At 35.2% G+C, this 11926-nt stretch overlaps 1 pseudogene; it reads left to right on the forward strand.

The window, feature by feature from the left end:
• Positions 1-5446: 5446 nt before the first annotated feature.
• LOC129078831 (peptidyl-prolyl cis-trans isomerase A-like) lies at positions 5447-7390 on the forward strand (annotated as a pseudogene).
• Positions 7391-11926: the final 4536 nt, after the last annotated feature.

Below are 11926 nucleotides of genomic sequence, written 5' to 3' on the forward strand. Positions count from 1 at the left end.
ATTCTATGAGTAACTAGGATTGACTGTATATTCCACCAACTCTGCCCTCACCCCAGCCTCCATCTAGATCCCAACTTAACTTTGTATTCGGTACAACTGTGCCATCCCATAATTAGTCAGACTTAGAAACAAAGCCATTCTCTAAGTCCGTCTCAGTCACACACCCTCTGCCCAGCCTCATATTCCATTTTCATTTCTTTGTATCTATACCTCTTAAAATGAGCATTGCTTTCTTGGCCTCTCATGAGGCAATACCATAGAATAGCTCTTATAATTGCAGCATTATTTTGGTCTCTTCATCAATGAGGGAAGATAAATAAGCTGGAATCTTAGGGTCCTCCAACAAATAATCTTCTCTCTTAGAACTAACTAGATCCTATAAGATTATGAAAGAATTAAGGTAGAGGGAATTCAGGTGTGCTGGTATTTGTGGCTTTGTAGATCCAGGGTACAGTTCTGGTGCATCTATGATGATTCCATTCTAACATGGAGAATGTGAATAGTCCCCGTTTAGGGTTGCTGAGGAAGACTAAGGCAGGTGAGATGAGGAAGACTGAAACTTTTAGGGCCTCATTACTCTGTTATATCTGAACTCAAAATTAAGTGAATATGATTAATGATGGATTTCTCATAGTCTCATATTTCCTATGGGTACTTCTCAAATCTTGACTCATCCATAAAATCAAATGCATATTGGAGAAATGTTATGATCTTGCAGAGTTGGGCCATAGTGGGAAATTTCCAGACTCACAAAAGGTCCCAAAGAAGGAATTATAAGACCTATTTTCTACTCTAGGTCTTTTATAGGAGTGCTTTGCGCATGATCACTCATTATATGTAGTGTGAGGACCCCAATTCTTCTAATGTTTAATGTCCTTTTCAAAGGAAATTAGGTACTTTAAGTTCAGCATTTCCCATCCCCCTCTGCAAGCCACTCATATATCTCCAGGAATTCACAAGAAACCAATTTCCAGAGGGCTTCTACCATCAACTAGAGTTTAGCAACTCTCATATATTTCCAAACAAGGAAGCTCCATCTCAGTTATCTGATATGATTAAGTAGTCTGTTTAATAATGCTGGAGCTAACAAAGAATGATCAGGTTTCCTCAGTAGATTAATCTTGAGGAAACTCTTACTGATTGGATACAATGTATCATATCAGAAGTTCTCACTGGGGGTTACACGGTGAACATAAAGCACGCATTTAGACAGGGACAACTTCAAACATTCTAAAAATTTCTAATTTATGGGAACAATCTTCATACCAATGGGCACTATTTGAACATTTCTCGTGAGACCATTTACTCTTAGAATATAATATCCACAACTTTAGAATAAAGATCAAGACTCTTGGAACTTAAACACAAAACTATTATTCCCCCCTGACCCACCAATATTTGAAAACAAAACAGTGGCTACTACACTCCTTTCTCCCTTCCTTTCTAATCTCTTGCTACAAAAGGTGGAGCAAATATCAAGAAGAGAATAGTGATGACTCGCTGATGACTGAATATTCTCTTCTTGCTATTTGCTCCACCGCTTGACCTTCTCCAAGATAATGAATTTGATTTGGTTTATTAATCTTTCCTGTAAGAAAACGTACAATGAATTATTGCTCATAGTATGTCTTCAATTTGTTTTGAGATTACAATAATGTTCATGGGATGTTCAATGAAGACCACAGATACTTAGAGCTTCTTTCCATTTGCAAAATTTTGGAAAAGCGACTAATATTTAGAGGTAGTAGTGACAGAGATCGAGAAAAGGAAATAGCTACATTCCCTGGGTTTATTAGATATGACGTATGGTTGAAGCAGGGACATGAATGAATAGATCCAAGGATACAGGCTTTGGGGTTAAATGTTGGTGCCTTTCAGGACATTTTACTAATTTTACAGAACTACCACAGAAACCAAAAGATTTCAGGTAAAAACTATTCTTCCCAGTATGAGTCTTTCTATAAATTAGTTACAAGCAATATTTTGTTGAACTAGGTATTAAACACAGGATGCAAACTGGTAAACCAGAGCCTGAATTTTCTTCTAGCAAAGAGTGTTACTTGAATGTGTGTTGTTTGCTATCCACTCTGTTGTTAACTGTATTCCTAAGCACCATTATACTTTGCATAGACTGGTTACCTTGTATGTCTGGACACTAAGTATAAACAGTAAATTGTTTATACTTAGAAAACATGGTTTAACACTAGCAGGCAGGCAGATGTGGTGTCAGAATTAATCTTAACAAAAGTGGATAATAAAGTAAAATAGATTTTTGCTCCCTGGTGTCCACCTTCTGCAACTATGTTAAGAATTCTAGCAGAGATTTTTGATAAATCTTAATCAAACTCTTTACAAAGGTCAAAGAAGTGATCCTGTTTGAGTAACATTATCCACAGTCATGATTTCTGATGAGTAGGATGCACTGGTGCAAAGGAAAAGCAGAAGAACAAAACGTCACAGTACTGAGTTTTTTAAGAACAAAGTTTAATTAAGAAAGAAAAGCACATCATGTGGAGAAACTTAAGAACAAAAGAGTTCCTAAGTTCCAGAATGACTTTTTTTGCATTTGTTTCTTGGTTGCTTTACAATTCTTGCTGTTTTATTTTCAGTAGTAGCTGGGGTTGGGGGCATATTATAGTATTTCGGATGGATGAGTTTTGCAAAGTGCCAGGCAATAAAACATCTGTTATAAAACATGTGCTATAGCTTTGGGGTATGGACTGAAACCAGTCAGTATTTTTTGGAAGTCAGAGAATGAATGGCCAAATAAATGAGCACAACCTGTTTTTTATTATTATTATTTTAAACGACAATTTAATCAAAATAACTTATTTTTGCTCTAAGTTGCACATTTAAAAAATATATTGCCACTGTTACTGTTTAACATATTTGTATATTATTCTGTGGAATAGAAAAATGTATATAATACATTCTAATATTTCTAGTATTTTACTGATTAGACTCTTTCTTTTTTGATAATAGTATAAAGAAGGTCCTAAATTTATTCTTTTAATTTAAAACATTTTTTTTCAGAAATAATTGTTGAAAAGAGTGTAGGTACCAAATTGGACTGGGTGACTTGATGAAACAAAAGTATTTTAATACATCATCAATATCCCCAAGAATTTATAAATTATAGGGTGAGAAAAGATTATTTCATATAGAAGAAAAGGGTTAAAAATACCCTAGAACCCAGGAATATTTTTCTATTGAGAGAGAAACAAGTAGAACATATAAAGCAGTAGAAATAATGTAACAAGTATTAAAGAGGTAGAAACAAGCATATCATGAGCATAAAGCAGAGAAGTAATATACTTGTGTCAGACTAAGCTATGTAATGTAGTGATCTATATCTCTGTAGCTCTCTCTATATTTTATATATACCTATGTATATATAGCAAGATCTATATAAAACTATATATATACCCATATCTATATATTAGTGGTTTATATTTGTAAAAGTTGAATTCTTACTCTGCCAATATTCACTGAAGGACTAGGCAATTCTCAAAGGCAGATGCCCTTCCTGTGATGGATCTACATTCTAGGTTGTTTCAATCCTGTGGATTCTTCACAGTAATACGTATTTCTAGGTAAAGGGGAGAAAAATACAGATAATGGCACAATGCCTCTGAAATGCTTTTACCCAGAAATAACACGTCATTTATGCTCATGTTTATTGACAAAAGCAAGTCATAGCCATTACTACAACCAAGGAGAGATACTTGGAAGAAAAGGAAACCTAAAACTGTGTTAATCACTAGTTGTGTCTATCACAGCACTGAACTATGGATTGATAAATTTTATTCTCTCATTATCCAATGTACTAGTTTGAAATCAATACTAGCATTAATGACTATCAATTAGATTATGTTGATCTAAGCAATTTATACATGCACCATTTGACTTAACAGTCCAAAAATAGCATCAGGTTTGCATAACAATGTGGCAAAATAGATATGCTAGAAAACTTTCTCAAAGACACCCAAACAATTTTGGGAAAATGTCTTTAAAGCTATGTTTTTAGCTGTATTCCTGAACCACTGGAAAATAGAAGAAATTCTTGGAGACAAAGACAGAGAATGATTACTACTGAGAGGTAACAAGTGCTTGCAAATTCACTGGGGGATATTTGCAAATCTCTTACGGACTAGAAATAAGTTTTATCATGCAAAGCATGAGAAATAAGTGAAAAAATCACATATGTTCAAAAGTCTACAAAATCAGAAGTCAGTTTTATTAATTGGTTAAACTTTTCTGTTTTTCCGTTCTTAAATTCTGCATATCTTGTCTTCTTCTTCATGGCTCCATCCTGATCGCGGTCATAAATTAAGGGTAGGGACAATTTTTTATGTAACACTTAACTATAGAACAATGCCTATCCCATAACCAGAACTGTGTTAATAGGAAAGATACAAAAAGGTGAGGAGTAAAGAGAAGAGGGAAGAAGAGGAAAAGGGAGAAAAAATTGAAGAGCAGAGAGAAATTTGAATTCAAATTGTTTCAACTGGGTCAAGGTATTCTCAAATCCACCTTTGTAGCTTTATTATGGGCACTTTGTGGCTAAAATATCTGTGTGATCTCTCTCCTCATTCTCACTGTGGCAGAGCAGATCACCCCTTATTTTGAGGAAAGAAATGGTTTGCAAGCCATTGTTACTTATTATGCTAGAGAGACGTTTCAAAGGCATAATGTAGAGAAAATGGGTTTGGACTGGATCTCTCTCTTCACTTTGGCTGCCAGTAGTGGGGAAGGAAAACAACAATATTATAAATGTGGTTTTATTGTCTTGCTACTATTAGGCGGGTGGCACATTTGGTCTCAGCACTTACCCAGATTGTTAGTAAATGAAAAAGAGTATCATTCAAGGTTGGGAGGAAATCCAATCAGCCCTGTCATTATAAAAACACATTACCTTTGGGCTATGATTGCATCAAGTCTCAAACGTTAATTTAGCTAGGACATAGAAAAAGACTTACGGCTGGGTTTTTGTAGTTATGATATATAGACATACTGAAAAAAGCATATACTCTCTAAATGTAAATTTTATGTTTATTATTCCTTTATGATTCCATAGAGCTTTATATTTCCATAGACCTTCCTCTATGTTTCCGTTGAACTGGAAGAAGCACTCAGTAAGGAATATAGAGACACTGAGTTTGAACAAGAAAATTGAAAATCAAAGGTTTCTTTCATTAATCTTAAAGTCTATATGGAACTATTTCCCATGTGATATGTTTCAATACTGTCAATTCTAAACCCATGCTTCTTACTTCCAATAAATCTAAGTGAGAATCACCATTTCCAGTAAGCCTTCAAAAGAACATTCTATGTAGTTTGTTCTAGGTGTTTTATAGAGGCATTGTATGGCTTCTGCTTAGTTTATAAACTTGTTCAGTAGAAGCATCTGTTCTCTGTGCTGACCTTTCTCAGAACACTGCTAAGCATGCAAGATATGCTCAAACATCCTGCAGAATTCGACCTGGGGAATGAGGTTTATGATCCCAAAGAAAGGAATCATGCAAAGATCAGAGTTTGGAGATCCAGAGAATTTGGGTCCAGGGTCTGATAACATAGCTCAAATAAAGCCTCATAACTTTGCCTCCTTTTTTGCACCTCAGATGCCTTATCTGTTATTTCAGTTGAATGGGAGATGCCTCAGATATTTCACAAGAGCTTTATAAGTGTGAATAAAAAGCTTCAATTATTATAAATTTTTTGTAAAGTGCTATAAAGAGGTAAGAGAGTAAGAATAGAGGCACTAGTGGTAGTGATAACAAGAAGAAGAGGAAGAAGAAAATTATTAAAGGGAAATAATAATAAGAAACCCTGAAAAGATACAGCAAAAATAATCAGTGAAAAAAAGCTAGACACTATCAGAAGTGACTATTTCATTCATAGCCAAATAGCTTTTAAAATATTTGAAACTAAACACCATAAAATTTTAAAGAATTGAATGTAAGGTGCCATTTGTTATTTCTGTAGAAGAAACCATATCATACTGAGTTTCTTTCAAATCATCACACACAGTAGAATGTGCAGCAGAAAGCAGGATCTCTTTCTCAGTGACTGATCAGAAATTCTTCAGTAGAAGCTCATTCAGAATGAGCTTAGTTCTTATTGCCTTAAAGGATCCTGAAGATCAAGGAGAGATCTATGAGCACAGATGAATCTGCTTTTGCATCCCTCATGAAAGTGTGCCTATAAATCACCTGTCAAAAAAAATCAACCAGTATTTTCATCACAAAGATATTTCTAACATTTAAAATTCTAATTATATTGTAAAGTTTCCAATATTCTGAAATATAATAATTAATAGAATGAGAACTTTTGTTACACTTTTATTAAAGATAGCTGTTGTTTACTTTCTATTAATGTCTATCTAGTCTAAAGCAGGGGATATAAACTCAAACGCTCATAAGTTTGCATATTATAGCTAAGAGAAATTTATATAGTAAACATCCCAAGTATCTTTAGTAACATATAAAAGTTTGATAGGGTTACACAGAAAGTTTTCTGCACAAACATAGATTGCTTTTCCTTCTTCCCAATAATAATTGTATTCTTGTTAGAAAATATGTAATGCTTTTGCTTTCCACCATTGTATGACACATAGATCAGGGAGATCATTTTGATATCTGATAAGAATTGTTATCACAAATTTATAGAGAATTAACTCGGAATTATACAAGTGGCTAGGTGTCTCATATTATATTGGTACAGCTATAGCAATTGCTTATGAAAAAAATTGACAGGAATATGAAGCATAAATTTTCCGTAATCATAAAGAGAGAGCTGAGAATCTGTATAAGCATCTCTTACAACCATTTAGACAGGTAAAGGAGGTTAACCATGAAAGAGAGTGAAGCCATATTGGATCTTCCCATGACCAGCTGTGGTCAACTCCATGATCTTCGACATCCCTGCTGATGGCAAGCCCTTGGGCCACATCTCCTTCCAGCAGTTTGCAGATGAAGTTCCAAAGACAGTAGAAAACTTTCACACTTTGAGCACTGGGGAGACAGGATTTGGTTTTACAGATTCCAGCTCCCACAGAGTTATTTTATGATTTATGTGCCAGGGTGGTGACTTCATATGCCACAATGGCAGAGATGGCAAGTCCATCTACAGGGAGATATTTGATGATGAGAGTTTCATCTTGAAGCACACAGGTCCTGGCATCTTGTCCTTGGAAAATGCTGGACTCAACACAAACAGTTCCCAGTTTCCCATTGGCACTGCTAAGACTGAGTGGCTGGATGACAAGCATGTGGTGTTCGGCCAGGTGAAAGACGGCATGGATGTTTTGAGAGCCATGGAGGGCTATGAGTCCAGGAATGGCAAGACCAGCAAGAAGATCACCATTACTGACTGTGGACAACTCTCATAAAGTTGACTTGTGTTTTGTCTTAACCACCAGACCATTCCTTCTATAGCTCAGGAGAGTACCCCCTTACCCCCATCTGCTTGGAAAGTTCTCTAGTCTTCCTGCTTTCACTACAGTTCATTTGGTTCTATATTTTCCCTACCCCTTCCAAGTCTACCTGGATTGCAGAGTTAAGTTTATGATTATGAAATAAAAACTAAACAAACAGAAGAAAAAGAGAGTGAAGAAGATTAGAATCAGGGCAATAAATGATGTTGAGACCAAACACAGGTATTTCTGTTAGTCACATTTATAAAAGGATTTCATCAAATCTCTAGTGAAAGATTTGACATTTATCATTTATTTATTAAAATCTCTTCATAGAACATTTTAATGTATACTTTTAAATGGTAAATTTTATGCTATGTAAATTATATAAATTAAAATTTTTATTCATATGTTATTATATGAGACCTTTCCAGAAGGTAACCAGCCATGTAATACAAAAACTAGAGACATTTATTGAAGAAGATACAAGATACAAGAAACATTGTGCATAGGGCAATGATGCCTCAGTCCCCTTCAAAGTAGGCACCTTGGGACTTCACACAGTTCTCCCAGTCCCCATCAACTGCCTTATTGTATTTTCATGAATTTCATTAATGGCCTGAAATCTCTTCCCTTTCAAAGGTGATTTTAGTTTTGGGAAAAGCCAGAAGTCACAGGGCACAAAATCTGGGGGTATATAGGGCCTGAGTCACCTGGGTGATTTGATGTTTTGCCAAAAAACTCTGCATGAGACATTATGCATGAGTGGGCATATTGTTGTGATGAAGCTGCCATTTACCAGTTGCCGATAGTTGTGGCCTTCTGAATCATCTGAAGAGTTTCCATGGAGGAATGTTCAAGTGTAACGCAAAAGTTAATGGAGATTTGTTGCTCTGTTTGTTCATTTTGAATGCAACAGCCACATAGTACACATGATCACTCAATGGCATCTATCAGCCCCACTGACTACCACAGTGAAGTTGTCATCATTCATGCATGCACATTCCAGTCTACTCTCCTTGGCTGCCAGGTTACATCAATGTCACACAAACCATTCTCGTTATATTAACAATGGTTGGACTTTTTCTGGACAGACCTCATGGTATATTTAATTCATATAGTTTTTAAACTGAGGTATATAATTCATATAATATAAAAATATATAAATTATATACATATGTTTGTCATTGTGTATATAATAAACCCACATTAATTTATTTAATAAAATCTACAAGAATCAAAATAACTATAATTATTTTCATTGTTATAATAAATATAATTTTATCAACATAAAAATAAAATCATTTTATTATTGAAATAAAAATTTAACCCAAAAGAATTCTTGCACATAACAGGTTATGTATTAAATCAAGCTAAACACCACTGCAATCAAAATTAAATAATGAGAGTAAGCATTTCAGATTAACATATTCCTCAAAGAGAAAACAGTACTGGTACAAACACTGTGAGTCCTAGGCTATACCACACATATTTCATTAATATTGATACATTGTAACAATCCTATTTACCTTACTATAAATTTCTTATTAAGACAAAGTATTGATCCCTAAAACTGTAAGAATTTTCTTTTTTATAGGAGCATTGCCAATAAGATCCTTGCTGATTAATGTGAACTTTATTCTTTCCATAATATTTACAGGGGAAAAAATTGTAAATAATATGTAATAAAAAACAGGCAGAGCTGAGGATCCTGGGTCCAGATACAGTGTTCTTGCCCACCTGAACACTGTATTTAAACTGAAAGATTCTATTTGTATAAAGGAGGGGGTTTTCCTTATAGTCAGGCAGTACTCTCATTCCATTTATAAACTGAAGGATATAAAATGCCTATAGTTAATAAAGAAGGTGAGAAGTTTCTATGTCCCCTTTATTTGCAGGCTTGAGTGATGAAGAAAGATTGATTAGAATCAAATACACGTCACCCAGGAAGGTGGTTGAACTTCTTGGTAGTATATCAATCCTCTTTTTGTTCTTGACTTCCTGGCAATCAAGTTTCCCTTTCCTTCCTCCATATATCTGACAATATATCCTTTGCTGTTCATCATTCTCTAACCAAACTTTAAATATTGGAGTTTTAATAGACTAGAACCTAGGTGTCCTCTTTGTATTTTGTATTCTCTCCTAACGTGATTTCAATAATAGCCTCAGTAGCCACATATGTTTCAGTCATCCCAAATATTTGCACCAGACTCGATTACTTTAACCTCTAAAATTTATGTATTGCCAAACGTTTTCTTAATGCCTCTGTTAATTATGAACCTGGCCATGTCCAGTTAAATGTCAGATTCATGGGAATCAGTCTTGGCCTCTTCTACTCCCTAGTCATTCACTTTGCCACCTAAAATACTCTGAAAAATACCCACATCTTATCTCTACTGCCACTTTGGGTTCAGTTAACACTGGATTCCCAATATTCACTGTTGGTATCAAAGACTGACCTTCTACATTGTAGACTGAGCTATTTTGAAAGAACAAAACATACTACACCCTGATTAAAACACTAAAGCAATTTTTCATTGTTCTTAAAATACAGATCAAAATATTTGACCTAACTTAACAAATCTCAGCACTGTCTAACCCTGCTTATCTCACCAACCCCACCTTGAACAACTCTTCCATTACTCCTTGTGCTCTAACTATGCTAGCTTTCTCCCTGGTCTTCAAACACTGTGTTCTTTTCTACTCCCCCACATTTGCTTACTCTGTCCCCTCTGCTTGTGCTGATCTTCCATGTTCCTTCCTCATTAACTGAATTAATTTCAAATCATCTTTTCTGATTCATTGAATTCCTTAAGGAAGCTTTTTAAGACAAGAGCAGATTCCTTTGTCTTTAGTCCACTTCAGCTGCAATAACAAAATGCCACAGGCTGTATAGCTTATGAACAGCAGGAATTGATTTTTCACAGTTCTGGAGGTTGGAAGTCAGAGATGAGGGTGCCAGCATAGCTAGGTTCTGGGAAAGGCTTGCAGACTGCTGACTGGTCACTGTGTCCTCACATGATGGAAGAGTCAATGCTTCTCTTGGGCCTCTTTTATAAGGGCACCAATCCCACTCAGGAGGGCTCTGCCTTTATGACCTGTCATCCACCAAAAGCTCCATGTCCTAAAACTGTCACATTGGTCATTAGGATTTCAACATATGAATTCTGAAGGGGACACAAATATTCAGACCATATTACCTTGTTTTATGTCCTCATAGCACTCCCTGCTTAACTCCTTTATATATTTATTACAATTGTACTTAAGCCATTGATTGTACTAATACTCTTCTATACTAGATAAAAGCAATGAGAGCAGTTCTATCTTGTTCACTGTTTTTACTTCAGGACTTTTCCTACCCCTTTATTCCCAAAGCATGGCAAATAAGATCATATATATTTGTTAAGTTAATGATTAAAGACATAAGAAAAAAATCTCATTTCAGAATACTTATAGAAAATGTCAGTCCACCTTGCTGTCTAATATACATTAAATAAATTAGCATCAACAGGAAGGATTGACTGGGTGACATTTTACAATCATCCTTGATCTAATCTTCTAAGAATTCTCTTAAGAATAAATCCAAAGCTTGTTGCTCATTTATATATTTGCTCAGGCTCCTGTATCTCTTGGCAATAATCCTATTTTCCAGGTTAAATCAAGAAAATTACATTTAGAGCATCTCATGTCAGGTATTTAGAAAATTAAGATAAGCATCCAAGTACTTAATTCATATATTTAAAAAAGCAATGCCACTGCGCCTTGTAAAATTTGTCTCAGGAGTATCTACACAGCAGCAAAGGGTCATAGATATGCCACAGCATTCAGTGCAATAGTAACCGAAGTCATTGACTATCACCCCAAACTTTATTAACTTGGGTATATTTTTCAGAAAGCCTCCAGGAGAAGGCAGATGGCATTCTCTTATTTGCACTATTCCACTGCAGAGAACTAAAGTTTAAACTATCAGCTACCTGCCATTTCTGGAATTGCTGCAGATAAAAACTCTTTGATGATTTCAGTTTTCTGCTGCTTGCTTGCAGGCTTACAGAGAATAATTGCTACCATAAGAAACACTACTGAAATTGACAATAAACTGAATTTGGCTGGAAGTACATTGTAATTCTGTTCTATATTGGTGAGCTGCACTGCTGGGACAAGTGTTTGTTTAAAACCAAAACACCAAACAAAGCCCTGGCTTTAATGAAAATGTAGAAAGAATCTTCTTTGAGATATTTATGGTTATGGTGATTGGAATTGTTTATTAGAAAGATAACATTAACGGTTTCCTCGAGTGGATTATTTCAGGCTGTAAACTGCTCCCAATATGCTTAGAAGTATTTGGAATGGTATAGAAAAGACAAAAGATGAAGAGAAACAAGTGTAAGTGAGGCATTTTATGGAAAAGAAATACAGGGACGTGGGTACAGGGGGAAAGTAGGAAAGAGGAGAAAGAGAAAAGGAAATAGAGTAGATCATGATACACAAGTATGGCCAAAATAGCCAAGTCCA

Source organism: Pteronotus mesoamericanus, unplaced genomic scaffold (genome assembly GCF_021234165.1).
Source record: "Pteronotus mesoamericanus isolate MK-2021 breed Mesoamerican mustached bat unplaced genomic scaffold, CSHL_Meso_final contig_74, whole genome shotgun sequence".
In the NCBI taxonomy this organism is placed as follows: domain Eukaryota; kingdom Metazoa; phylum Chordata; class Mammalia; order Chiroptera; family Mormoopidae; genus Pteronotus; species Pteronotus mesoamericanus.